General features: G+C 53.8%; 1 protein-coding gene across 2 annotated transcripts in view; it reads left to right on the top strand.

Annotated features, from left to right (window-relative positions):
• IDH3G (isocitrate dehydrogenase (NAD(+)) 3 non-catalytic subunit gamma) overlaps positions 1 to 6,814 on the top strand; it is a 39,641-nt gene extending 32,827 nt beyond the window's left edge. For both annotated transcript variants that reach the window (XM_075324168.1, XM_075324167.1), the window contains one exon: positions 6,519 to 6,814. The gene's annotated coding sequence lies outside the window, so the exon portion shown is untranslated. The remainder of the gene's footprint in view (positions 1 to 6,518) is intronic.
• The last annotated feature ends 16,882 nt before the right edge of the window (positions 6,815 to 23,696 follow it).

The raw sequence follows: 23,696 nt of genomic DNA, 5'->3' as shown, positions 1-23,696 counted from the left end.
GCCTCCCCCGCCGGGGATCAAGGCACATTCGACCAGAGCTGTTGGTGCCTCTTGGGCTTTCAGGCACCAGGCTACGCCTCAACAAGTCTGTCAGGCTGCCACTTGGACTAGCCTGCATACCTTTTCGAAGCACTACCAAGTGCATGCTCATGCTTCGGCAGATGCGAGCTTGGGCAGACGCATCCTTCAGGCGGCTGTCGCCCATTTGTGAAGTTAGGTTCTGCCTACTTCTTACTTTGTTCGGTTTTTCCCACCCAGGGACTGCTTTGGAACGTCCCATGGTCTGGGTCTCCCATAGGAACGATAAAGAAAAAGAGAATTTTGTTTACTTACCGTAAATTCTTTTTCTTATAGTTCTGTATTGGGAGACCCAGCACCCTCCCTGTTGCCTGTTGGCACTTTCTTGTTCCGCGTGCTATCACCGGCTGTTGTCGTGGACAGAGTCTCCGGTTGTTCCGGCTATTGCTCTGTTCTACTTGTGGGTGGCTATTCTCCTTCAGCTTTTGCACTAAACTGGCTGGGTCTGCTCACCAGGGGGTGTATAAGCTCAGGGGGAGGAGCTACACTTTTAAGTGTAGTACTTTGTGTGTCCTCCAGAGGTAGAAGCTAAACACCATGGTCTGGGTCTCCCAATACGGAACTATAAGAAAAAGAATTTAGGGTAAGTAAACAAAATCCTCTTTCTCTATCGTTTCATTGGGGGACACAGGACCATGGGTTATGCTGCTGTCACTAGGAGGCTGACACTAAGTAAACAGAAAAAGTTAGCTCCTCCCCAGCAGTATAACCCCTGAGCCGGAGGCGGGCTCAATCAGTTTTTTGCTTAGTGTCGTAGGAGGCTGATGTGGGCCGACTGGGCCCCCTTCAGCCACTTGATTTTTTGCGTATTTTTTTTTTTTTTCATTTTTTCTCGGCGACGCTCGTCGCTCTCATCTGTGGTACTTTTCTGTTTCTGCAGGTATCGTACTTATCTTCCTCAGCTCTCGCAGCCCGGTGGGTACCACTCCCTAGGGTCGCAGAGGTTTGAGTCTTCGGGCCCTCGTCCCCGTCCATTCCCGCGGTACCAATCCCTGGTGTGTTCGTGCGGGGCAGAATCTTCCTGGGCACCCCTATCCGCTCTGCGGTATCACCCCAAAGGGCGCAAGGGGCTAGGCAAATAGGGACTGGACCACAGCGCGTCTCGATCTGGATGGGGCCCGCAGCGCTGCTACGTTTTTAGGGGTTTCTATCCCCCACCAGGTCCACCTCCCTGCCTTCTTCAGCCGTTTCCCTGGTGCCCGCAGCCATCCCTTCTGCGAGCGGAGCACACAGGAGTATGTGCAGAGTCTCAGCCTGCACTCTGGAGCGCGCCGAGGATCAGGTAGGACACCATCTCCTACCTTCTCCCCCTCGGGCGGCTGTACAAATGTTAGGCCCCGGTCTGGGCCTAGTCGCCGGGCACCCCCGCTCCCCGGCTTCTGCTTGGTACTGGGCGTCCCAGGCTGCGCCGCCGCCGCTTTGCTGCCGGATCCGCCGGCGCTGCCTCTGCCCGCGCGGCAGCGTCAGACTTTAGCCCCCGGCGTCGGCCGGGCCCCCGGCGTTCTAGGCCGCGACGCCGCCGCCTCGCGGCCGGGGCCGCCGGCGCTGCCTCGGCCGCGAGGCAGCGTCAAAATTTAGTCCCCGGCTTCGGCCTGGTCCTCGGCGTCCTAGGCCGCGACGCCGCCGCCTCGCGGCCGGATCCGCCGGCACCGCGCGCGGCAGCGTCATAATTTAGCCCCCGGCTTCGGCCGGGTCCTCGGCGTCCTAGGCCGCGACGCCGCCGCCTCGCGGCCGGGGCCGCCGGCGCTGCCTCGGCCGCGAGGCAGCGTCAAAATTTAGCCCCCGGCTTCGGCCTGGTCCTCGGCGTCCTAGGCCGCGCCGCCGCCGCCTCGGCCGCGAGGCAGCGTCAAAATTTAGTCCCCGGCTTCGGCCTGGTCCTCGGCGTCCTAGGCCGCGACGCCGCCGCCTCGCGGCCGGGGCCGCCGGCGCTGCCTCGGCCGCGAGGCGGCGTCATAATTTAGCCCCCGGCTTCGGCCGGGTTCTCGGCGTCCTAGGCCGCGACGCCGCCGCCTCGCGGCCGGGGACGCCGGCGCTGCCTCGGCCGCGAGGCAGCGTAAAAATTTAGCCCCCGGCTTCGGCCTGGTCCTCGGCGTCCCAGGCCCGCCTCCCGCGCTGCCCCAGGCATCATCAGGGGGGTGTGGGATATTTTTTTTTTTTTTTCCCGCTCCCTCAGTGTTCATTTTATTTAAAAAAAAAAAAAAAAAAAAGATTATGGGAAAAACAGAACACACTTTTTTGGTAGTGTATATTTTTTATATTGGATCGATTTTTATTATAGATACGTGCATGATCTTGCATACATTGACTCCTACATTGCTTATGCGGGCACTTGTTTTTTCTTTCACGTTTTTTAGTACATGGCGTTTTTCCAGCTCGACTTTTTAGTGATTTTGGGCTGGTAAGCCCAAGACTCGGTCCCCCCTTTTGTGAGTTAGTTTCAAGAAGATGTCAGATTGCTTTGACCCCTGCCGGCTTGTAACGCCCTGTCTCAGGCCACAACTCCCCTCGCTACGTCCCTCGGGTTCGTGCGCATGCGCCGCGTCTACGGCCGATGTTCGGTCATACCATCCATAGGACTGGCGCAATCCCCTCGGGGAGGGGAGTCCCGTACCAGGGTCTTTTTTCTTCTATGCTGGAAGTGGACCAGGTCTCGTCCTTGTGGCTCCCCAGTTTCCACGTATCCCCCAGGTCCAGACTGACCTTCCTCTGGCAGTCTTCCGACATCTCGGGTGATGGCCCAGGCTTCCACCTCTGCTGGATTCCGAGCAAGACCTAGATGTCTTGGCGCATGACGAATAGCCTGCTAAAAATGGTGAGTCAAGCCGTAAGGCTGCGGACAGCCCTCTTCTCTCCGTGCATGCAGGTCTCCCTTAAGACATTTGAAGCAGTCCCTGATGTGATCAGACGGCATCCAGAGCTCGCTGAGTTACCACGGGCTCACAGACAGCTACCGGACACGGAGTTGACCAGCAGTAAGTCTTGTCATTGTCTTTTTTCCCTTCTCCAAGGCGATTTCGGAAGAGAAGGGGCACACTATACTGGAGTCGCTAATGATCACAGACGGCAACCAGACACGGCGTTTACCAGTGGTAAGTCGTGTTATTGTCATTTCATCCCCCCAAACGGCTCTGGAGAAAGGGGGCATGCCTCTTTGCAGGAAGCAAGGTGGGGGCCACTACGGTTGTTTTCAGTGGACAGCCAGTTGGCACGGTGACTACGTGATCATGGATAATCCCCGGACGTGATTTTTCCCAGTGGTAAGTCCGTTTATTTGTCTTGCCCCTTCTCGAAGGGGGCTCAGAAAGGAAGCGGCACGCTACCCTTTATGCGACCCGCCTGGGTTCCTCCGGGCTTCTCGTCACTATCGTGCCGCTCCGCAGGGATTTCCCGGACACCATACGCAGCGGTCCACGTCTCACCTATGCCGACCCAGGGCTGGGTCTCCTCTTGAGTGAGTACCCTCTTTTCACAAAGCTGATGTCTGCCCACTACCCGGCCTGAACCTCTAGCATCAGTGTTCCCACCATCGAGACCTCTGACTCGGGATCAGGAACGCAGATTCGACATCTAGGAAGTCCCTGACTTTTTTTCCGACTTTCGGGAACGCCCTTTCGGAGATAGGTCGAGTCTAGTTTATCCCTAGGCTACGTCAGGGTAGGATACTCTCCCCCCTAGGCTACGTAAGAGAAGGGTATATCCCCTTCCCGGCATCGGCCCTGATGCACCAGGTTTCGTTCCCTCACGCAAACCCGTCTGAAAGCCTTTATCCCTACAACAGCCATCTCCGCCTGGCATGGCTGCGGTCTCCTGACACAGAGCCCCACGTGCTTTTTGCCTCCCGTGCCCGTTTCTTCCCTTCGGTTTTTTGGCTCCTTCACAGCCTGTGGCGGTGGTAGCGACGGTGCACATACCAGATTTCATCCCGGACTCTCCAATGGAGCACGCTGAGGAACGGAGACAGGAAGGTTCCGTCTTCGCGGGTGACCCGTCAATCCCCTCCTAGCGGACCAGTCTTCGCAACCATCCCTGGAAAGCTTCCTTTCCTCCCCTGGAGCTTATTATCAACCGTCACCAGCCTCCCGTGCTAGGGTATGCTATCCCACCATTCCTCGGCAGGGTCCCGAGGGACACTCCTAGAGCGTCGTCTCTCCTTCAACATTCCGGACTTCAGAGGCAGCTGGTTAGCCAGTTACAATTTCTTCTCTAGGTCGCGGTGACCCAGCCAGGTTCCAGTCGGACCATGCCACAGCGGTGATTACATCATCCACCAGGAAGATGCAGTGAGTGTCATGGCAAGGGAAGAGGCCAAGAAGATCTTGCTCTGGGACGGGTCCCTTCACTCGTTAATCTCGGCAGCACATCCCTAGCGGGGACGTTTGGACGGCCGATGTCCGCGGTAGGATGGACCTCCCGTAGGTAAAGGGCTCCAACGCGGAAATCACCAGCCAGATCGCTGGCGAAGGAAGACCTCTGGTCGTGGACCATTTTTGGCCTTCCGATCCAAGTCTCAGTCAAGGGTGCTTAGAGTATGCACCTGCTCCGGACTAGATGTCGACGCCCTAGTCCGGTCGTGTAGCCTGTTCAGGCTCTCGTGCATCTGCCCGCGGCTTCCTATGATCTCAAGGGTTCTCAAGATGGACCAAGGCAAGCGATAGATCGGGAGTGACCCAGGCGAGCATAGTTTCACATATTTTACTCATCTCCTCGCAAATGCCCCGTGGCCCCTTCCAGACCGCAAAATTCTTCCGTGTCGGGGCCCCTCTATTCTACCAGGGCTCAGAAGTCCCAAGTTACATAGCCTCATCAGGGGATCCCGGATGCTGGCTCGTCAGGACGGTGGGCAAGATGATGGCAGATATTGAAGAGGGCCGGGAATCAAGTTTCCTTGAAGATTTTATTTCATCGTTCACTAGAAATGTGGGACCTGAATCCAGTGATGGGTTCGCTCAAGGTTCCCCTTTTTTCCCTGCTACCACCTGTTTTGATAGGTGGGCTCCTCATGGCCATCGGGTTGTTACAGACGGCATCAGGGCGGTCAGCCCTCTCGTCGTTTTTTCCCCATTTTCCGGCTCCGCCAACAGGACAAGGGGGGGCTCCAGCCAGAACCTTTCGTTTCTGTCCAAGACACCTCGCTGTTCCTTCCAGCAGAGGACTTTGGGTTTCGGTCTTTCGGCTCTAGGCTCCTCTCCCAGCCACAAAGGGGCATAGTTCGTTCCAGGGCTAGTGCGAGCCCTCAGTTTTTCGTGTCTGCAGGACACCATCTTTCGGTTACGCCGGTCGTCAATACTTTCTTTCACCCTTGCCCAAGAAGCGTGTGCCGGCGCCAAGGGCCAGAATTTCACATGGAGCTTTTCCTCCATAGGTGTAGACTATCGCATGAAGGACGGACTTCCGCCGCGGTCTACCGGGCAAGGGGGCACCCTTGAAAGATTGGACTCCAGTCGTAGATCGACCAGGTCCCCTGGTCCGCCACCCGCTCTAGCTGGCATACCTTGACTATTTTCTACCAGGTTCACACCCGAGCTTGGCAGAGGCCAGTCTTGGCGTAGGGTTTGCGGGTGGCATTGGCACACCTGTTGCAACATTAGGCGCTTGTAGGTCTGGGTCAAGCCCACTCCGGTGATGGTTTTTTCTTCCCACCCAGGGACTGCTTTTGGACGTCCCATGGTCCTGTGTCCCCCAATGAAACGATAGAGAAAGAAGGATTTTTGTGTACTCACCGTAAAATCTCTTTCTCTGAGTCTTCATTGGGGGACACAGCACCCACCCTGCTTGTGTTTTTTGTTATATAGGACATGCCTGTTGCCCCAGTGCCTGTTTTCCCAGGTCACTGGTCACACGAATGATCGTCATAGTTTCTTACCTTGTTTTATTCAGGATTGTTTGGTTCTCCTCCTACTGCTTGTGCACTAAACTGATTGAGCCCGCCTCCGGCTCAGGGGTTATACTGCTGGGGAGGAGCTAACTTTTTCTGTTTACTTAGTGTCAGCCTCCTAGTGACAGCAGCATAACCCATGGTCCTGTGTCCCCCAATGAAGACTCAGAGAAAGAGATTTTACGGTGAGTACACAAAAATCCTTCTTTATTGTAAGTTTGGGTCATTGGACCCCAGGGAATTGTCTGTAATGAGGAATCTAACATTTTATGGCCTGAATTGGCCTCTAAATGGGTTTCTGGCTTACAGAATCCTCTGGGGCGTGGCTTTAGGCTGCTCTACATAATTATCCTAAGGGCACTGGCCATTTTAAGACCCTATAAAATAGCACTAAAAAAAGGCCGGGACCTCTGGACCCGTATGGATATAAAAGAGCACAAACTGAATATCCAAAACACCCTGTATAAAATCAGACCAAAAATTGGCCACCCTTGTGAAAGATACTCTTATGGTTTGCATGATCCTCTTAGTTTTTGCTGGATATTGTCCTCCTCTTGTGTTCCAGGTGCCCTGACTTCTCTCTTTCCAGCCCTCGGCTCCTCTTCTCGCTGCAGTCCATCGCTCTGAGCTCGTGGTATAATCGCTGCATTTACACTCCGGAGTTCTGTGTTTGATCGGCTCCATGCTGTACCTACGGCTGGGTTCAGACCAGTCTGTTTTCTGTCAGTGCATCACTCTCTGCTCTCGTGGCACATAGCCCTCTATGGAGGTGCAGGAATATGTACATTCCCGGGTCAGCGCCTGTGCACTTGCCTCATTTACGCTCGTGTTCCCATCTTAAATAAAAGATTTATAAACCAGTGTCTGGCGTCTTCTGTGGAGGATTTCTATCAATGCTTATGTTACATATAACCAGTGGTAGCGCCTCCTGTAGCATTTTCCCATGATGCTCACATTTTCTTTATCGTTCCTTTGGGTGCTGCCACCGACTAAGGACGTGGTTGGAGCGGGCCGAGAGTCATGAGGAAGCTGCCTTAGTGGCAGAACCTCCTGCGGTCTTCTGCGGACGCGCTTTTGGGCGCCAGTTGGATTTCTGTTCCTTGGCTGAGTTAGCGGACGAGGCGGAAGGCTTAGAGGATGACCAGTTGGAGGAACGAAACCTCGATTGATTCCTACCCTGGGCGGGTTTCCTGGTCTTGGTTTGTGGCATGGAAGTACTCTTCCCGCCAGTAGCTTCTTTAATGATTTCATCCAGCTGTTCACCAAACAGCCGTGAACCAGCAAAAGGGAGCCCAGCAAGAAACTTCTTGGAAGAAGCATCTGCCTTCCACTCTCGATGCCACAAAATCCTGCGGATAACAAGAGAATTAGCTGAAGCCACCGCAGTGCGGTGAGCAGCCTCTAACATGGCAGACATGGCATAAGATGAAAAATCTGAAGCCTGAGCAGTTAAGGTAACCATCTCAGGCATAGATTCCTTGGTGAGGGAATGCATCTCCTCTAGAGAAGCAGAGATGGCTTTGAGAGCCCACACTGCTGCAAAAGTCGGGGAAAATGCGGCCCCCGCAGCTTCATACACAGATTTGGCCAGAAGGTCAATCTGACGGTCAGTGGAATCCTTAAGTGAGGTGCCGTCAGACACCGACACAACGGTCTGGGCTGATAGCCTAGACACCGGAGGGTCTACCTTTGGGGAGTGAGACCACTCCTTGACCACCTCAGGTGGAAATGGAAACCGGTCATCAGAACCACGCTTTGGAAAGCGTTTGTCAGGGCAGGCCCTGGGTTTGGTCACAGCGGTCTGAAAACTGGAGTGGTTAAAGAACACACTCTTCACTCTCTTAGGCGAGGTAAACTGATGTTTTTCTGCCAAAGAGAGTTGCTCCTCTGACACTGGCGGGTTGAGATCCAGCACAGAATTAATAGAAGCAATCAAATCACTAAGATCTGAGTCACCCTCAGAGAAATCGATGGGATACATAGCCTCCGAGCCCCCAGTGAGGGCATCCTCCTCATCTTGAGAGTCAGCTCTTGAGACAGAGCCGTGGGATGGGGAGGGGGAGGAAACCCTGCGCCTTCTCTTAGAAGGACGGGGTCTGGGATCAGATGATGAATCCTCCGTGAGCTCTGATGGACGGAGGTCAGAGGATAGGAGTCCTCTGTCAAGAGTATTAGAGGCACCCTGTGAGGGGGGCTGATGAATATTCATCAAAGTCCTGGACAAAAGTCCCATGGACTCAGCAAATGACTGGGATATGGACCTAGAAAAGGACTCTACCCAGGCCGGGGGTTCAGTCACAGGTGCAGCAGCCTGAGAGACCACTGGGGGTGAGACTCCAGGCTGTGGCACCGCCAAGTTAGAGCAGACATCACAATGTGGATAGGTGCTCGGCTCAGGCAGCAGGAGCTTACATGCAGTGCATGCAGCATAAAGCTTTGGAGCCTTGCTCCTTGTGTGAGACATGCTGCTGGAGTGGGGGCTTTGCAGAGAATGAACCCCAGGGAGAATATACAGAGGTCCACAACCGGAGACCGGCTGTGGCTTACCAGACCGCTGAGCGCGGTGTTGTGTGCCCTCCAGATCCCGAAGCCCGGTCCCCCAGTGCGCAGCACCTCAGCAGAGATGCAGAATGTCCCAGAGCAGAGTGAACTCTGCCTGAGAAATGGGGCGTTCCTATAAAAGAGCGGGAACTGGAGGGCTATAGAGACCTGCAGGGAAGGAGGGACGCCCCAGCAGTGGGGAGTGTCCCTCCACTGTGTAGAACGGCCGCCGGGAGGAGCCGAACCTGTCCCTCTGCATGAGTGACATGCGAGGGCAGGAAAACAAAACTAGGCCTCTGGCGAAGCCGGGGCCTAAATTTAATTGGCGAGGCCGACAAGCAGGCACCATCGGCGCGGTTCTCTGGCAAAAGCTGGAGAACCCGCCGGAAAAGTTAAAAACAATCACATACAGCATACTCTCCCCATACAATAAAGAACCGGGACCCCCAACATAAACGTCTCAGGTACTTAGCTGCTGAGACGCAGGGCCATGTCCCTGGGGATGAGTGCTCCGGTCCAACAGAATCCTCAAGGGGCTGTGGATGGAGACCGGACTCCTGCCAGGCATGGAGACCGTGCTGGCTCCCACTTCAAGCCAGAGCCCAGAAGGGATGGTGAAGGAGCGCGGCATGTAAGGCTGCAGCCTTGTAAATCAACCTTAACAACACCGCCGACACAGTGGGGTGAGAAGGGACATGCCGGGGGTCCAGACATGGACCCGCTTTTCTTCAAACTCTTTCCAAAAGTCAAACAAATCAGATGAGAATGCATGTGTGGATGTATGCCTCCTGACACAAAGCAATAAACTGGCTAGGACTAGATACCAGGGGGTGTATAAGGTCAGAGGGAGGAGCTACACTTTTAAGTGTAGTGCTTTGTGTGTCCTCCGGAGGCAGAAGCTAAACACCCATGGTATGGGTCTCCCAATACGGAACTATAAGAAAAAGAATTTACGGTAAGTAACAAAATTCTCTTTTCTTCGGCGCTCCATTGGGAGACCCAGACGATTGGGTGTATAGCACTGCCTCCGGAGGCCACACAAAGCAATTACACTAAAAAGTGTAAGGCCCCTCCCCTTCTGGCTATACACCCCCAGTGGGATCACTGGCTCACCAGTTTTCTGCTTTGTGCGAAGGAGGTCAGACATCCACGCATAGCTCCACTGTTTAGTCAGCAGTAGCTGCTGACTATGTCGGATGGAAGAAAAGAGGGCCCATATGGGGCCCCCAGCATGCTCCCTTCTTACCCCACTTGTGGTTTGTAAGGTTGAGGTACCCATTGCGGGTACAGAGGCTGGAGCCCACATGCTGTTTTCCTTCCCCATCCCCCTGAGGGGCTCTGAGGAAGTGGGATCTTACCGGCCCCCAAGCCCTGAGGCCGGGCTCCATCCACAGACCCAGTGAACCTGCTGGATACGGAGCTGGGTACCGTTCAGGGACAAGGCCCTGCGACTTTCAGGTACTCTGTGTCCCCGTACAGACAGGCACGCACACGCCAGACTTGCTGGGTGTGTTAGTGCGCCGGGGACAGTAGCGCTGCACGCTGGGGTTTGAGTCACAGCAGCTTAGCTGTGTGACTTCATGTGCTGGGAACTACCGCGCCGGCCACTCTCGGAGCGGCGGCGCGGCTGGGACTTGTAGTGCGCCGGGGACTTAGCGCCGACCGCGCTTTTACGGCGGCGGCGCTTATAAATTTAGTCCCCGGCTTTTGCGGCCTAGCTCCGCTTCGTTCCCGCCCCCTCCCTGTCACTCAGGGAATGGGACAGACGCTGTGCAATCGTCAGCGCCGAGGGCTGGAGCCTTATTTACATGCTCCAGCCCTCTCACTAGGCACAGTGGGACGCAGGTTTCCCGCTTTTGGTCTGAGCACGCCCAGGGCCCGCCCCCCCCTCCACAGGACGCCGGCAGCCATTCCTGCATGCAGTCTGGCTGGAGGACGGACACAGGCTCTGGGAGACCCAGACTAGGGATTTCTGGCGACCACACACCCGCGTTTAGTGGGCGGTAAGCAGCACATTAGTGCTGGCCCCACTAGTGCCACAGTGTTGTATTGGTGTACTTTTTCCTGTACCAGATATATATATATATATATATATATATATATATATATATACTGCACTGTACGGTCGCTTCTTGGCTGTATACCCCTATATTGCTCTGAGGAGACAGCAACATGTCATCCACAAAACGCAAGGGTGCCAAGGCACGGGCTGTATACACTGCTTGTACAGCATGTGGGGCTAATCTACCAGCAGGCTCCAACGACTCTCATTGTGTGCAATGTTCAGTCCCAGTGGCACTTCGTCAGCCAGAGTCTATGGTGGTGGTAGCCCAGGCAGAGACGCCTGTGAACCCTGCCCCGGTGACGGGGACAGAATTTGCAGTCTTTGCTGACAAAATGTCTGTGACCATGACAAAAATCCTGGAGACCTTGCAGTCCAGGCCAGTTGCTCAGACCATGGACACTGCTGTGTCTATGTTCCCCGGTCCCCCTCAGTTGGAACTAATCCGTACTTCAAGGGGGTCCCAGGCATCACAGGCTGAGGGCTCTGACTCTGACGACAGTCCCAGGCCGCCTAAGCGAACTCGCTGGGAGAGACCCTCCACGTCATCACGCGGGTCAGGGTCTCAGCGAGAAGGGTCTCTATATGATGAGACAGAGGTGGGTGATCAGGAGTCTGGTCCTGACACCGCACTCAATTTGGATACGCCAGATGGTGACGCCATGGTAAATGACCTTATAGCGGCCATCAATAGGCTGTTGGATATTTCTCCCCCAGCCCCTTCAGCAGAGGAGGCAGCTGCCCAGCAGGAGAAATTCCATTTTCTGTATCCCAAGCGTAAATTGAGTACTTTTCTGGACCACTCTGACTTCAGAGAATCAATCCAGAAACACCATGCTTATCCGGACAAGCGTTTTTCCAAACGTCTGAAGGATACACGTTATCCCTTTCCCCCTGACGTGGTCAAGCGCTGGACCCAGTGTCCGAAAGTGGACCCTCCAATATCCAGGCTTGCAGCTAGATCCATAGTTGCAGTGGAGGATGGGGCTTCACTTAAAGATGCCAATGACAGACAGATGAACCTTTGGTTGAAATCTGTCTATGAAGCTATTGGCGCGTCGTTTGCTCCAGCATTCGCGGCCGTGTGGGCGCTCCAAGCTATTTCAGCTGGTCTGGCACAGGTGGACTCTTTCTTAAGTCCAGCAGTGCCGCAAGTGGCGTCCTTAACTACGCAAATGACTGCGTTTGCGACCTACGCTATCAATGCGGTACTAGACTCTACGAGCCGTACCTCAATGGCATCCGCCAACTCTGTAGTTTTGCGCAGAGCCTTGTGGTTAAAAGAATGGAAAGCAGATTCTGCTTCTAAAAAATGTTTAACCAGCTTGCCATTATCTGGAGACAGACTGTTTGGTGAGCAATTGGCGGAAATCATTAAACAGTCCAAAGGTAAGGACTCTTCCTTACCCCAGCCCAGATCAAACAAACCTCAACAGAGGAAGTGGCAGTCAAAGTTTCGGTCCTTTCGAGGCTCGGGCAAGCCCCAATTCTCCTCGTCCAAAGGGACTCAGAAAGAGCAAAGGAGCTCTGATTCCTGGCGGACTCACTCACGCCCCAAGAAAGCAACCGGAGGTACCGCTTCCAAGGCGGCTACCTCATGACTTTCGGCCGCCTCCCTCCGCATCCTCGGTCGGTGGCAGGCTCTCCCGCTTTTGCGACATTTGGCTGCCACAGGTCAAAGACCGGTGGGTAACAGACATTTTGTCTCACGGGTACAGGATAGAGTTCAGTTCTCGGCCTCCGCCTCGGTTCTTCAGAACTTCCCCACACCCCGACCGAGCAGATGCCCTTCTGCAGGCGGTGCATTCTCTAAGAGCAGAAGGAGTGGTGGTCCCTGTTCCTCTTCGGGAACGAGGACAAGGTTTTTACTCCAATCTCTTTGTGGTGCCAAAAAAGGACGGCTCATTCCGTCCTGTTCTGGACCTAAAACTGCTCAACAAGCATGTGAACGCCAGGCGGTTCCGGATGGAATCCCTCCGCTCAGTCATTGCCTCAATGTCTCAAGGAGATTTCCTAGCATCAATAGACATCAAAGATGCTTATCTCCACGTGCCGATTGCTACAGAGCACCAACGCTTTCTACGCTTCGTGATGGGAGACGACCATCTTCAGTTCGTAGCTCTGCCATTTGGTCTGGCGACAGCCCCACGGGTGTTCACCAAGGTCATGGCGGCAGTGGTAGCAGTCTTGCACTCTCAGGGACACTCTGTGATCCCTTACTTGGACGATCTACTTGTCAAGGCACCCTCTCAGGAGGCATGCCAACTCAGCCTGGATGTTGCACTGGAGACTCTCCAGACGTTCGGGTGGATCATCAACTTCTCAAAGTCAACTCTGTTACCGACCCAATCACTGACGTATCTTGGCATGGAGTTTCATACTCTCTCAGCGATAGTGAAGCTTCCGCTGGACAAGCAGCGGTCACTACAGACTGGGGTGCAGGCTCTCCTTCAAAGTCAGTCGCACTCCTTAAGACGCCTCATGCACTTCCTCGGGAAGATGGTGGCGGCAATGGAGGCGGTTCCGTTTGCGCAGTTTCATCTGCGCCCTCTTCAATGGGACATTCTCCGCCAATGGGACGGGAAGTCAACATCCCTGGACAGGAAAGTCTCCCTTTCCCAGACGGCCAAGGACTCTCTGCAGTGGTGGCTTCTTCCCACCTCATTATCACAGGGAAGATCCTTCCTACCACCGTCCTGGGCGGTGGTCACGACAGACGCGAGTCTGTCAGGGTGGGGAGCAGTTTTTCTCCACCACAGGGCTCAGGGTACGTGGACCCAGCAGGAGTCCACCCTTCAGATCAATGTTCTGGAAATCAGAGCAGTGTATCTTGCCCTACTAGCCTTCCAGCAGTGGCTGGAAGGAAGGCAGATCCGAATTCAGTCGGACAACTCCACAGCGGTGGCATACATCAACCACCAAGGGGGGACACGCAGTCGGCAAGCCTTCCAGGACGTCCGGCGGATTCTGATGTGGGTGGAAGCCACGGCCTCCACCATATCCGCAGTTCACATCCCCGGCGTAGAAAACTGGGAAGCAGACTTCCTCAGTCGCCAGGGCATGGACGCAGGGGAATGGTCCCTTCACCCGGACGTGTTTCAGGAAATCTGTCGCCGCTGGGGAAGGCCGGACGTCGACCTAATGGCGTCCCGGCACAACAACAAGGTCCCAACCTTCATTGCACGGTCTCGCGATCACAGAGCTCTGGCGGCAGACGCCTTAGTGCAAGATTGGTCGCAGTTCCGGCTCCCTTATGTGTTTCCACCTCTGGCACTCTTGCCCAGAGTGCTACGCAAGATCAGATCCGACTGCAGCCGCGTCATACTCGTCGCCCCAGACTGGCCAAGGAGGGCGTGGTATCCGGATCTGTGGCATCTCACGGTCGGCCAACCGTGGGCACTACCAGACCGACCAGACTTGCTGTCCCAAGGGCCGTTTTTCCATCGGAATTCTGCGGCCCTGAACCTGACTGTGTGGCCATTGAGTCCTGGATCCTAGCGTCTTCAGGATTATCCCAAGGGGTCGTTGCCACCATGAGACAGGCTAGGAAGCCCACGTCCGCTAAGATCTACCACAGAACGTGGAGGATATTCTTATCCTGGTGCTCTGCTCAGGGAGTGTCTCCCTGGCCATTTGCATTGCCTACATTTCTTTCTTTCCTGCAATCTGGGTTAGAAAAAGGTTTGTCGCTCGGCTCCCTTAAAGGGCAAGTCTCGGCGCTATCCGTCTTTTTTCAGAAGCGTCTAGCACGACTTTCTAAGGTACGCACGTTCCTGCAGGGGGTTTGTCATATCGTACCCCCGTACAAGCGGCCGTTAGATCCATGGGATCTGAACAGGGTACTAGTTGCCCTCCAGAAGCCGCCCTTCGAGCCTCTGAGGGAGGTTTCACTTTCTAGACTATCACAGAAAGTGGCTTTTCTGGTAGCGATCACATCTCTTCGGAGAGTGTCTGAGCTAGCAGCGCTGTCATCCAAGGCTCCCTTCCTGGTCTTCCACCAGGACAAGGTAGTGCTGCGACCCATTCAGGAGTTTCTCCCGAAGGTGGTATCCTCTTTTCATCTTAATCAGGATATCTCTTTGCCTTCTTTTTGTCCTCATGCAGTTCATCGGTATGAGAAGGATTTACATTTGTTAGATCTGGTGAGAGCACTCAGAATCTACATTTCCCGCACGGCGCCCCTGCGCCGTTCGGATGCACTCTTTGTCCTTGTCGCTGGTAAGCGCAAAGGGTCGCAGGCTTCTAAGGCCACCCTGGCTCGATGGATCAAAGAACCAATTCTTGAAGCCTACCGTTCTGCTGGGCTTCCGTTTCCATCAGGGCTGAAGGCCCATTCTACCAGAGCCGTGGGTGCGTCCTGGGCATTACGACACCAGGCTACGGCTCAACAGGTGTGCCAGGCAGCTACCTGGTCGAGTCTGCACACTTTCACCAAACATTATCAGGTGCATACCTATGCTTCGGCGGACGCCAGCCTAGGTAGAAGAGTCCTGCAGGCGGCAGTTGCCTCCCCGTAGGGGAGGGCTGTCTTCGCAGCTCTAACATGAGGTATTCTGTACCCACCCAGGGACAGCTTTTGGACGTCCCAATCGTCTGGGTCTCCCAATGGAGCGCCGAAGAAGAAGGGAATTTTGTTACTTACCGTAAATTCCTTTTCTTCTAGCTCCTATTGGGAGACCCAGCACCCGCCCTGTTGTCCTTCGGGATTTTTGGTTGTTTTTCGGGTACACATGTTGTTCATGTTGAATGGTTTTCAGTTCTCCGACGTTACTTCGGAGTGAATTTGTTTAAACCAGTTATTGGCTTTCCTCCTTCTTGCTTTTGCACTAAAACTGGTGAGCCAGTGATCCCACTGGGGGTGTATAGCCAGAAGGGGAGGGGCCTTACACTTTTTAGTGTAATTGCTTTGTGTGGCCTCCGGAGGCAGTGCTATACACCCAATCGTCTGGGTCTCCCAATAGGAGCTAGAAGAAAAGGAATTTACGGTAAGTAACAAAATTCCCTTCTTTTGCTTTCTTTATAGAACAGTACCACACTCTGGCTCCTTAACTGTGTTTGGAATTGCAGCAATGGAGCGGAACTTACTACCAGACATGGACCAGGACCAGAAGTGATGCTGTTGCACAAAAAAGGGGGATTTTTTTACAATTTTGAAATAACCCCTTCATTCTGATTCTGTCACATATTGAGGGCACATTTGTGCAACCATGTTACAGATGTCAGCCCTAACCCGACCTCCGGCTGCTTCATAAATCCACGTTTGGGCCCTTATATCAATGTTGCCATCTGTATTATAGGCGCTCAAATGTGTCCTTGAAATTCTCATCTGAAACTGCCCTTAACAGAAATCCAGATTTTAGATAGGCATGGCCATTAGTGATGGGCGAATAGTGACTATGCCTGTTCAGTCAATGCTTATCGAATACAGAGTACTATTCCAGTATTGGTCAAGGCAAGAAAAATGCTCTATTCACCCATCACTAGTGCTTTCCTTTTAATCAGAGCAGTATATATAGTGTGATCTTGGCTTAGGATTGAAGCTGTCTGACATCAGCATGTGTATACAGTGTGTCCACCCATATCCTGTCCACCGTCATTAACTTGAGAACGGCGGCAGCTATAGGCATAGAAGTGGTGTCTAGGTATAGTAAAGTAGCCATGCGCTACACAATGAAACCACCTATAGCGCCACCTGGTAGAAAACAACGGAGTTAGCATTTTTATCTTGAAAATGGAACGAGATAAAGAAAAAAAGTGAGTTACAAAGTTGTAGGGCATCATCAATTCAATACGAATCGACACCTTGCATACAGAAATGCTATGATTAGAACGTGTAAAACTCACAAGGCTGCGGACGTGAAGCGATACCTCATGGAGACCTTCCTACAAGTCATTGGGTATGGTGGCTGTGTAGAGTGGCCTCCACGCTCACCTGACCTGACCCCATTGGACTTCTTTCTGTGAGGTCACATCAAACAGCAGGTGTATGCGACCCTTCCACCAATATTGCAGGACCTACAACGACGTATCACAGATGCTTGTGCAAACGTGTCACCTACCATATTGCACAACGTGCAGCAAGATACAGTATGCTGTGCAGAGTCCAGATGTGCATTGCAGCTGACGGGGGCCACCAAGAGCATCAAAGTTAAATGAGCGCCATATGCGTGACCAGCATTCAATGTTTTGGGGGGGCTCATGGGTTTCATATAGCATTTCTGTATGCAAGGTGTCGATTCCTATTGAATTGATGATGTCCTGCAACTTTGTATCTCACTTTTTTCTCTCTCGTTCCGTTTGAGATAAAATGCTAACTCCGTTGTTTTCCACCAGGTAGAGCTATAGGTGGTTTAATTGTGTAGCGCATGGCTACTTTACTATACCTAGACACCACTTCTATGCCTATAGCTACTGCCGTTCTCAAGTTAATGGCAGTGGACACACTATGTCTATACATTGCAGGAATTCCTAACCGTACAGCTATTCTACCCTAGTGCAGTAAAATGACTGATATTGAGTTTTCTACTTTTTTTTGCCCTCAAAAGTTTTAATTAGCAGGAAATATGTTTTGTAGCTAAACCTGGGTGCATCATAGAGGGAAAAATGTCATATTGGCAGATAATCTGTAGCCATGTTCTCACCTGTATTGGAGCACAATCTCCAGTCTTTAATGATCACCACATATTCCGGAATATAGTTTTTGTATCAATTTAATGACAACATACACACATTTCATATAATCCAAAACCGGCGTCATATTACAACAGCTTTGTGAACCACGCAGACACTCAAACACGATGTCCTCCCCACCCTGGAAGTAAAGGATTTATAGGTATGTACGTCGCTGCTACAGGGGAACAGGACGAATACCGGTGTCACTGATCACTGACCGTACGTACGAGGCCACGTCGGCGGAGCCCATCCTTGCATCTTGTAGCCCTCAGTCATTTAGTCACAGTTTATCCAGATATTGCTTCTTGTGGCCACCGCAAAAAGGGAGCTGGACCATTTTGGAAGTTTCCATTTCCTTTAGTGAATGCTGTAAATTTCTGTCTATGGTGGACACCATAGGTGGTGGTGGAGGAGGATGCCCCATCACCTTATATATTTATACTATAGTCCTGGTAATGGGTTGGGGGTCTGAGGCCTAAAACCCAGCTCAAGCATGAGACATTAGAAGTCAGTACATTACTGTGTGCATGCTGCAATTACAAACCGGTCACTTCCTAGGCCTTTGGACAATCCTTCGAAGCTTCTTTGGTCAGCCATGGCCACTACTCCTCCCACTATCCATAATCCGGGGAAGATCTGATTAATACACAGTGGAACCTCTGTTTACGATTACCGTATTTTTCGGACCATAAGACGCACTCCCCCCCCCCCCCCTCCCAAATGTTGGGGTGGGGGGTGCGTCTTATGGTCTGACTATAGGACTGCAGCCGGGAATGAGGGGGCTGCGGTGGAGCGGGTCATCGGAGACACGAGCAGGCTGTAGCAGCCTGCTGTGACCACGTGGTCCCGCTCATTACATATGCACGCCCATCTCTCAGTGCAGAAGCCGGCGCCGACAGGTGGGCGGGAGGACGAGCGCATAGTAAAGAGCCGGTCCGCTTGATCACCCCTGGCAATTACAGCCTGGAGTGATCATGTGCGGCTGTATTCACTGCCCCCCCGCACGTCATCATCAGCGCGGGGTGCAGTGAATCAGTGCACTCACCCGTCCCAGTGTGTGGAGTCGTTCCCCCGCAGCACGCGATGTCTTCATGTCTGTGCCGGTCAGCTGATCAGCACAGACAGGAAGACATCGCGTGCTGTAGGGGAACGGCTCCACACACACAGGTCATTGCCGCTGAGAGGAAGATGATCGGCTGCAGGGAGTGAGGAAAAGGTGAGTATAAACGTTTATTTTTTTTTTCCTCTGTGCTATAGGATAAAGGCCATATACTAGGATGGTATATGAGCACGATGGGAGCATATAGCAGGATAGGGGTATATGAGCAGGATGGATGGGGGGGAATATGAGCAGGATCATCTACAAGGCAGGAGGATCATTACCAGGATGGGGTACCTTAGTAGAGGATTTGGGGACATTACCCCCATAACAATGTCAGCAGCAGATCCTTGCCCCATAACAGTGTGTCATGACCACATTTTTTTGCTTAAAGTTTTATTTTCCACCTCTAAAACCAAGGTGCGTCTTATAGTCCGAAAAATATGGTAACGGTGTGCGAGTATTTCGCTATACAAGCAAAGCTTGCTGTAAATTTGTAACTCAGTTAACGAGCAAGTGTTGCTGTATGAGCAAATTCTCACCGCACACACTTCCGGTTCCATACTTTAACTACACTCTGACCCGCTCTTGCAGTCCACACAAGCTCACACACAGATTATGCTCACCTTACCTTTCGTTCCCTCACCGGCCTCCCGGTTCTTGTAGTTCGCCGGTACAGGATGTGTATTGGGTAACCATCGCGACGAGGGAGGAACTTCCGCTGTCAGCTGCTTCTCAAAAGGCAGTACGCTGACCAATCAGAGGCAAGCGGCTCCTGCCTTTGACGTCAGCGCTCTGGCAGCAGAAGCTCCGGCATTGGTTACCCGATACACATCCTGTACTGGCGAACTACAAGAACCAGGAGACTGGCGATGGAATGGTAAGGTGAGCAGAATATGTGTGTGGAATGGCACAATAGGGGACCAGGATGGGACATTGAACAAGTTGTGGAACGAATTGTCTGCGCTTGCATTATTCCCTATGGGAAATTTTGTAACTTTGTTTACAAGCCACTTCCAGAACGGATTGTTCTCATAAACCAAAATTCCACTGTATTTAGCAATACTCAACCCTAGAGATCTCTAAAAGACATTCATATCTTGATTACGGCCAACTCAATGGTGGAAGAGAGGGGCACAGGGAGCGAAACTCCCCAAATATTCTCCATGCCTGTAGGATCGGAGCACAGACGCCTGTCTGGATACATTACACCGCACTCTCTCATCACAAACTTTATCTTCTAGATAAAATATATCGGTGTTTCTATATATATAAATGGTTATATGTGTCCCGTATGCTGGTCGCTGACTCATACACCTCTTATTGCCTCTGACATCACTTACATATAACCATAGCCGGTGACTAACACTTGGATCCATGGAGCTTCTTCCAGCCCCTACATCAACATTCACATATCCTCCTCCTCAATTACTAACCTGCCTGTTTCCCAACTTTAGGGCCACCCAAAATCATGAATAACTTCTTTTCAGACAACTACCTATCTGCGCACATAGATAGAGCTTGTAAAAACGAGCAATTTTGCAATTTACCGCTTGCTAAAATTTTCAACCGTTCTATATTTATTAAAGGGAACCTGTCAGGTCCAATATGGAACCAGAACCACGAGCAGTTCTGGGTGCATATTGCTAATCCCTGCCTAACTGTCCCTGTATACACTAGCATAGATAAAGAGATCTTTAGAAAAAGTATTTCTAAAGATCTTTTATGATATGCTAATGAGCACAGGGACTAGTCACAAGGGTGTTAGTTCCCTTGGCTAGTTGGCCCGCATAGCATGTAAATACGCCCCTGTGGGGTGCTAACATGCTGATGAATGCGCAAGCGTCAAAGTCATGGTCAATCTCACCTCGCCGCTGCTATCGCGTCCGACGCTGGATTTCGGCTCAGTGCGCATGATCAGAAGTCCCGGACTTTCATTCATGCACACTATGAAGCCGGGTGTACACAGCCTGGCTTCATGCTGCACATAACCGGAAGGTCGGGGAAGTTCTGATCATTTACACTGAGCTGAAAAGCAGGAGAGGTGAGAGCGACCATGTATATGACGCTGCGCATTCGTTAGCAGGTAAGTACACCCGTGGGTGTGCTAAGGGGGCCGACTAGCCAAGGGAAGCAATGCCCTTGTGACTAGTCCCAGTGCTCATTAGCATATGATAAAGGATCTTTAGAAATACTTTTTCTGAAGATCCCTTTATCTATGCTAGTGTATACAGGGACGGTTAGGCAGGGGTTAGTAATATGCACCCAGAACTGCTCGTGGCTCTACCTGCATATTGCACCTGACATGATCCATTTAATACTTTTCTTTGCTTTACAGCTCGCAGCCTAGGACACCGACCACCGCTGCGGTCCAGCTTGTAAGCACTGCACCGCTGAAGCTGGCCGGGATGAGGTAACTTTGTGATTCAGCGATCCTGGCCAGCTTCAATAGAAAGGACCTTGTAAGTACTGTGCATGTTCTGCTTTTAAGCAGGTGGCCGGTCGCCAAGACAACCAGCTCTAAACAAAACAATAAATAAAATGTTTATATCGCAAGAACGGCTGAAGATTAATTAATTAGCAGTAAAATACAGAAGTGCTTGTCCATCAATACCCATTTACCGTATTTTTCGGACCATAAGACGCACTTTTTTTCCCCCAAATGTTGGGGGAAAGTTGGGGGTGCGTCTTATGGTCTGACTATAGGGCTGCGGCCGGGAATGAGGGTGCTGCAGGTCATCGGGGGCACGAGCAGGCAGCAGCAGCGCCTGCCGTGACCACGTGGGCCCGCTCATTACATATGCACGCCCATCCTCCCGCCCATCTCTCAGCGCTGAAGCCGGCACTGACAGGTGGGCGGGAGGACGAGCGGGGACGCGCGCATAGCAAAGAGCCGGCCGCATGATCACCCCTGGCAATTACAGCCTGGAGTGATCATGTGCGGCTGTATTCACTGCCCCCCGCGCGTCATTACCAGCGCGGGGTGCAGTGAATCAGTGTACTCACCCGTCCCCGTGTGTGGAGCCGCCCCCCTGCTGCACGCGATGTCTTCCTGTCTGTGCCGGTCAGCTGATCTGTGCCGAGCTGGTCAGCTGATCTGTGCCGAGCTGGTCAGCTGATCGGCACAGGCAGGAAGACATCGCGATGCAGCAGGGGAACGGCTCCACACACACAGATCAGCGTGCCAGAGAGGATGATGTGATCGGTGCTGCAGGGAGTGAGGAAAAGGGGAGTATAAACGTTTATTTTTTTCTCTGTGCTATAGGATACAGGCCATATACCAGGATGGTATATGAGCACGATGGGGGCATATAGCAGGATGGGGGTATGTGAACAGGCTGGATGGGGGGGGGTATGTGAACAGGCTGGATGGGGGGGGGGTATGTGAACAGGCTGGATGGGGGGGGGGTATGTGAACAGGCTGGATGGGGGGGGGGGGTATGTGAACAGGCTGGATGGGGGGGGGGTGGGCATGTGAACAGGCTGGATGGGGGGGGGGGGGGGCATGTGAACAGGCTGGATGGGGGGGGGGGGCATGTGAACAGGCTGGATGGGGGGGGGGGGCATGTGAACAGGCTGGATGGGGGGGGGGGGGCATGTGAACAGGCTGGATGGGGGGGGGGGGCATGTGAACAGGCTGGATGGGGGGGGGGTATGTGAACAGGCTGGATGGGGGGGGGTATGTGAACAGGCTGGATGGGGGGGGGGGTATGTGAACAGGCTGGATGGGGGGGGGGGTATGTGAACAGGCTGGATGGGGGGGGGGGGCATGTGAACAGGCTGGATGGGGGGGGGGGGGCATGTGAACAGGCTGGATGGGGGGGGGGGGCATGTGAACAGGCTGGATGGGGGGGGGGGCATGTGAACAGGCTGGATGGGGGGGGGGGGCATGTGAACAGGCTGGATGGGGGGGGGGCATGTGAACAGGCTGGATGGGGGGGGGGGGGGCATGTGAACAGGCTGGATGGGGGGGGGGGGCATGTGAACAGGCTGGATGGGGGGGGGCATGTGAACAGGCTGGATGGGGGGGGGCATGTGAACAGGCTGGATGGGGGGGGCATGTGAACAGGCTGGATGGGGGGGGCATGTGAACAGGCTGGATGGGGGGGCATGTGAACAGGCTGGATGGGGGGGGGGGGGGGCATGTGAACAGGCTGGATGGGGGGGGGGGGGGCATGTGAACAGGCTGGATGGGGGGGGGGGCATGTGAACAGGCTGGATGGGGGGGGGGGGGCATGTGAACAGGCTGGATGGGGGGGGGGGGGGCATGTGAACAGGCTGGATGGGGGGGGGGGCATGTGAACAGGCTGGATGGGGGGGGGTATGTGAACAGGCTGGATGGGGGGGGGGTATGTGAACAGGCTGGATGGGGGGGGGGGTATGTGAACAGGCTGGATGGGGGGGGGGCATGTGAACAGGCTGGATGGGGGGGGGGGCATGTGAACAGGCTGGATGGGGGGGGGGGCATGTGAACAGGCTGGATGGGGGGGGGGCATGTGAACAGGCTGGATGGGGGGGGGGGCATGTGAACAGGCTGGATGGGGGGGGGGGCATGTGAACAGGCTGGATGGGGGGGGTATGTGAACAGGCTGGATGGGGGGGGGCATGTGAACAGGCTGGATGGGGGGGGTATGTGAACAGGCTGGATGGGGGGGGTATGTGAACAGGCTGGATGGGGGGGGGTATGTGAACAGGCTGGATGGGGGGGGGTATGTGAACAGGCTGGATGGGGGGGGTATGTGAACAGGCTGGATGGGGGGGGTATGTGAACAGGCTGGATGGGGGGGGTATGTGAACAGGCTGGATGGGGGGGGTATGTGAACAGGCTGGATGGGGGGTGTATGTGAACAGGCTGGATGGGGGGGGGGCATGTGAACAGGCTGGATGGGGGGGGGCATGTGAACAGGCTGGATGGGGGGGGGCATGTGAACAGGCTGGATGGGGGGGGGGCATGTGAACAGGCTGGATGGGGGGGGGGCATGTGAACAGGCTGGATGGGGGGGGTATGTGAACAGGCTGGATGGGGGGGGTATGTGAACAGGCTGGATGGGGGGGGGGTATGTGAACAGGCTGGATGGGGGGGGGGGGTATGTGAACAGGCTGGATGGGGGGGGGGGGTATGTGAACAGGCTGGATGGGGGGGGGGGTATGTGAACAGGCTGGATGGGGAAGGGGGGGGTATGTGAACAGGCTGGATGGGGAAGGGGGGGTATGTGAACAGGCTGGATGGGGAAGGGGGGGTATGTGAACAGGCTGGATGGGGAAGGGGGGGTATGTGAACAGGCTGGATGGGGAAGGGGGGGTATGTGAACAGGCTGGATGGGGGTTTATAGCAGGATCATATACAAGGCAGGAGGATCATTACAAGG

This window comes from Anomaloglossus baeobatrachus, chromosome 9 (genome assembly GCF_048569485.1).
Source record: "Anomaloglossus baeobatrachus isolate aAnoBae1 chromosome 9, aAnoBae1.hap1, whole genome shotgun sequence".
NCBI classification, from domain to species: domain Eukaryota; kingdom Metazoa; phylum Chordata; class Amphibia; order Anura; family Aromobatidae; genus Anomaloglossus; species Anomaloglossus baeobatrachus.
The sequence above is the reverse complement of the archived record's forward strand: the minus strand, read 5'-3'. Positions and strand labels throughout refer to the sequence as shown.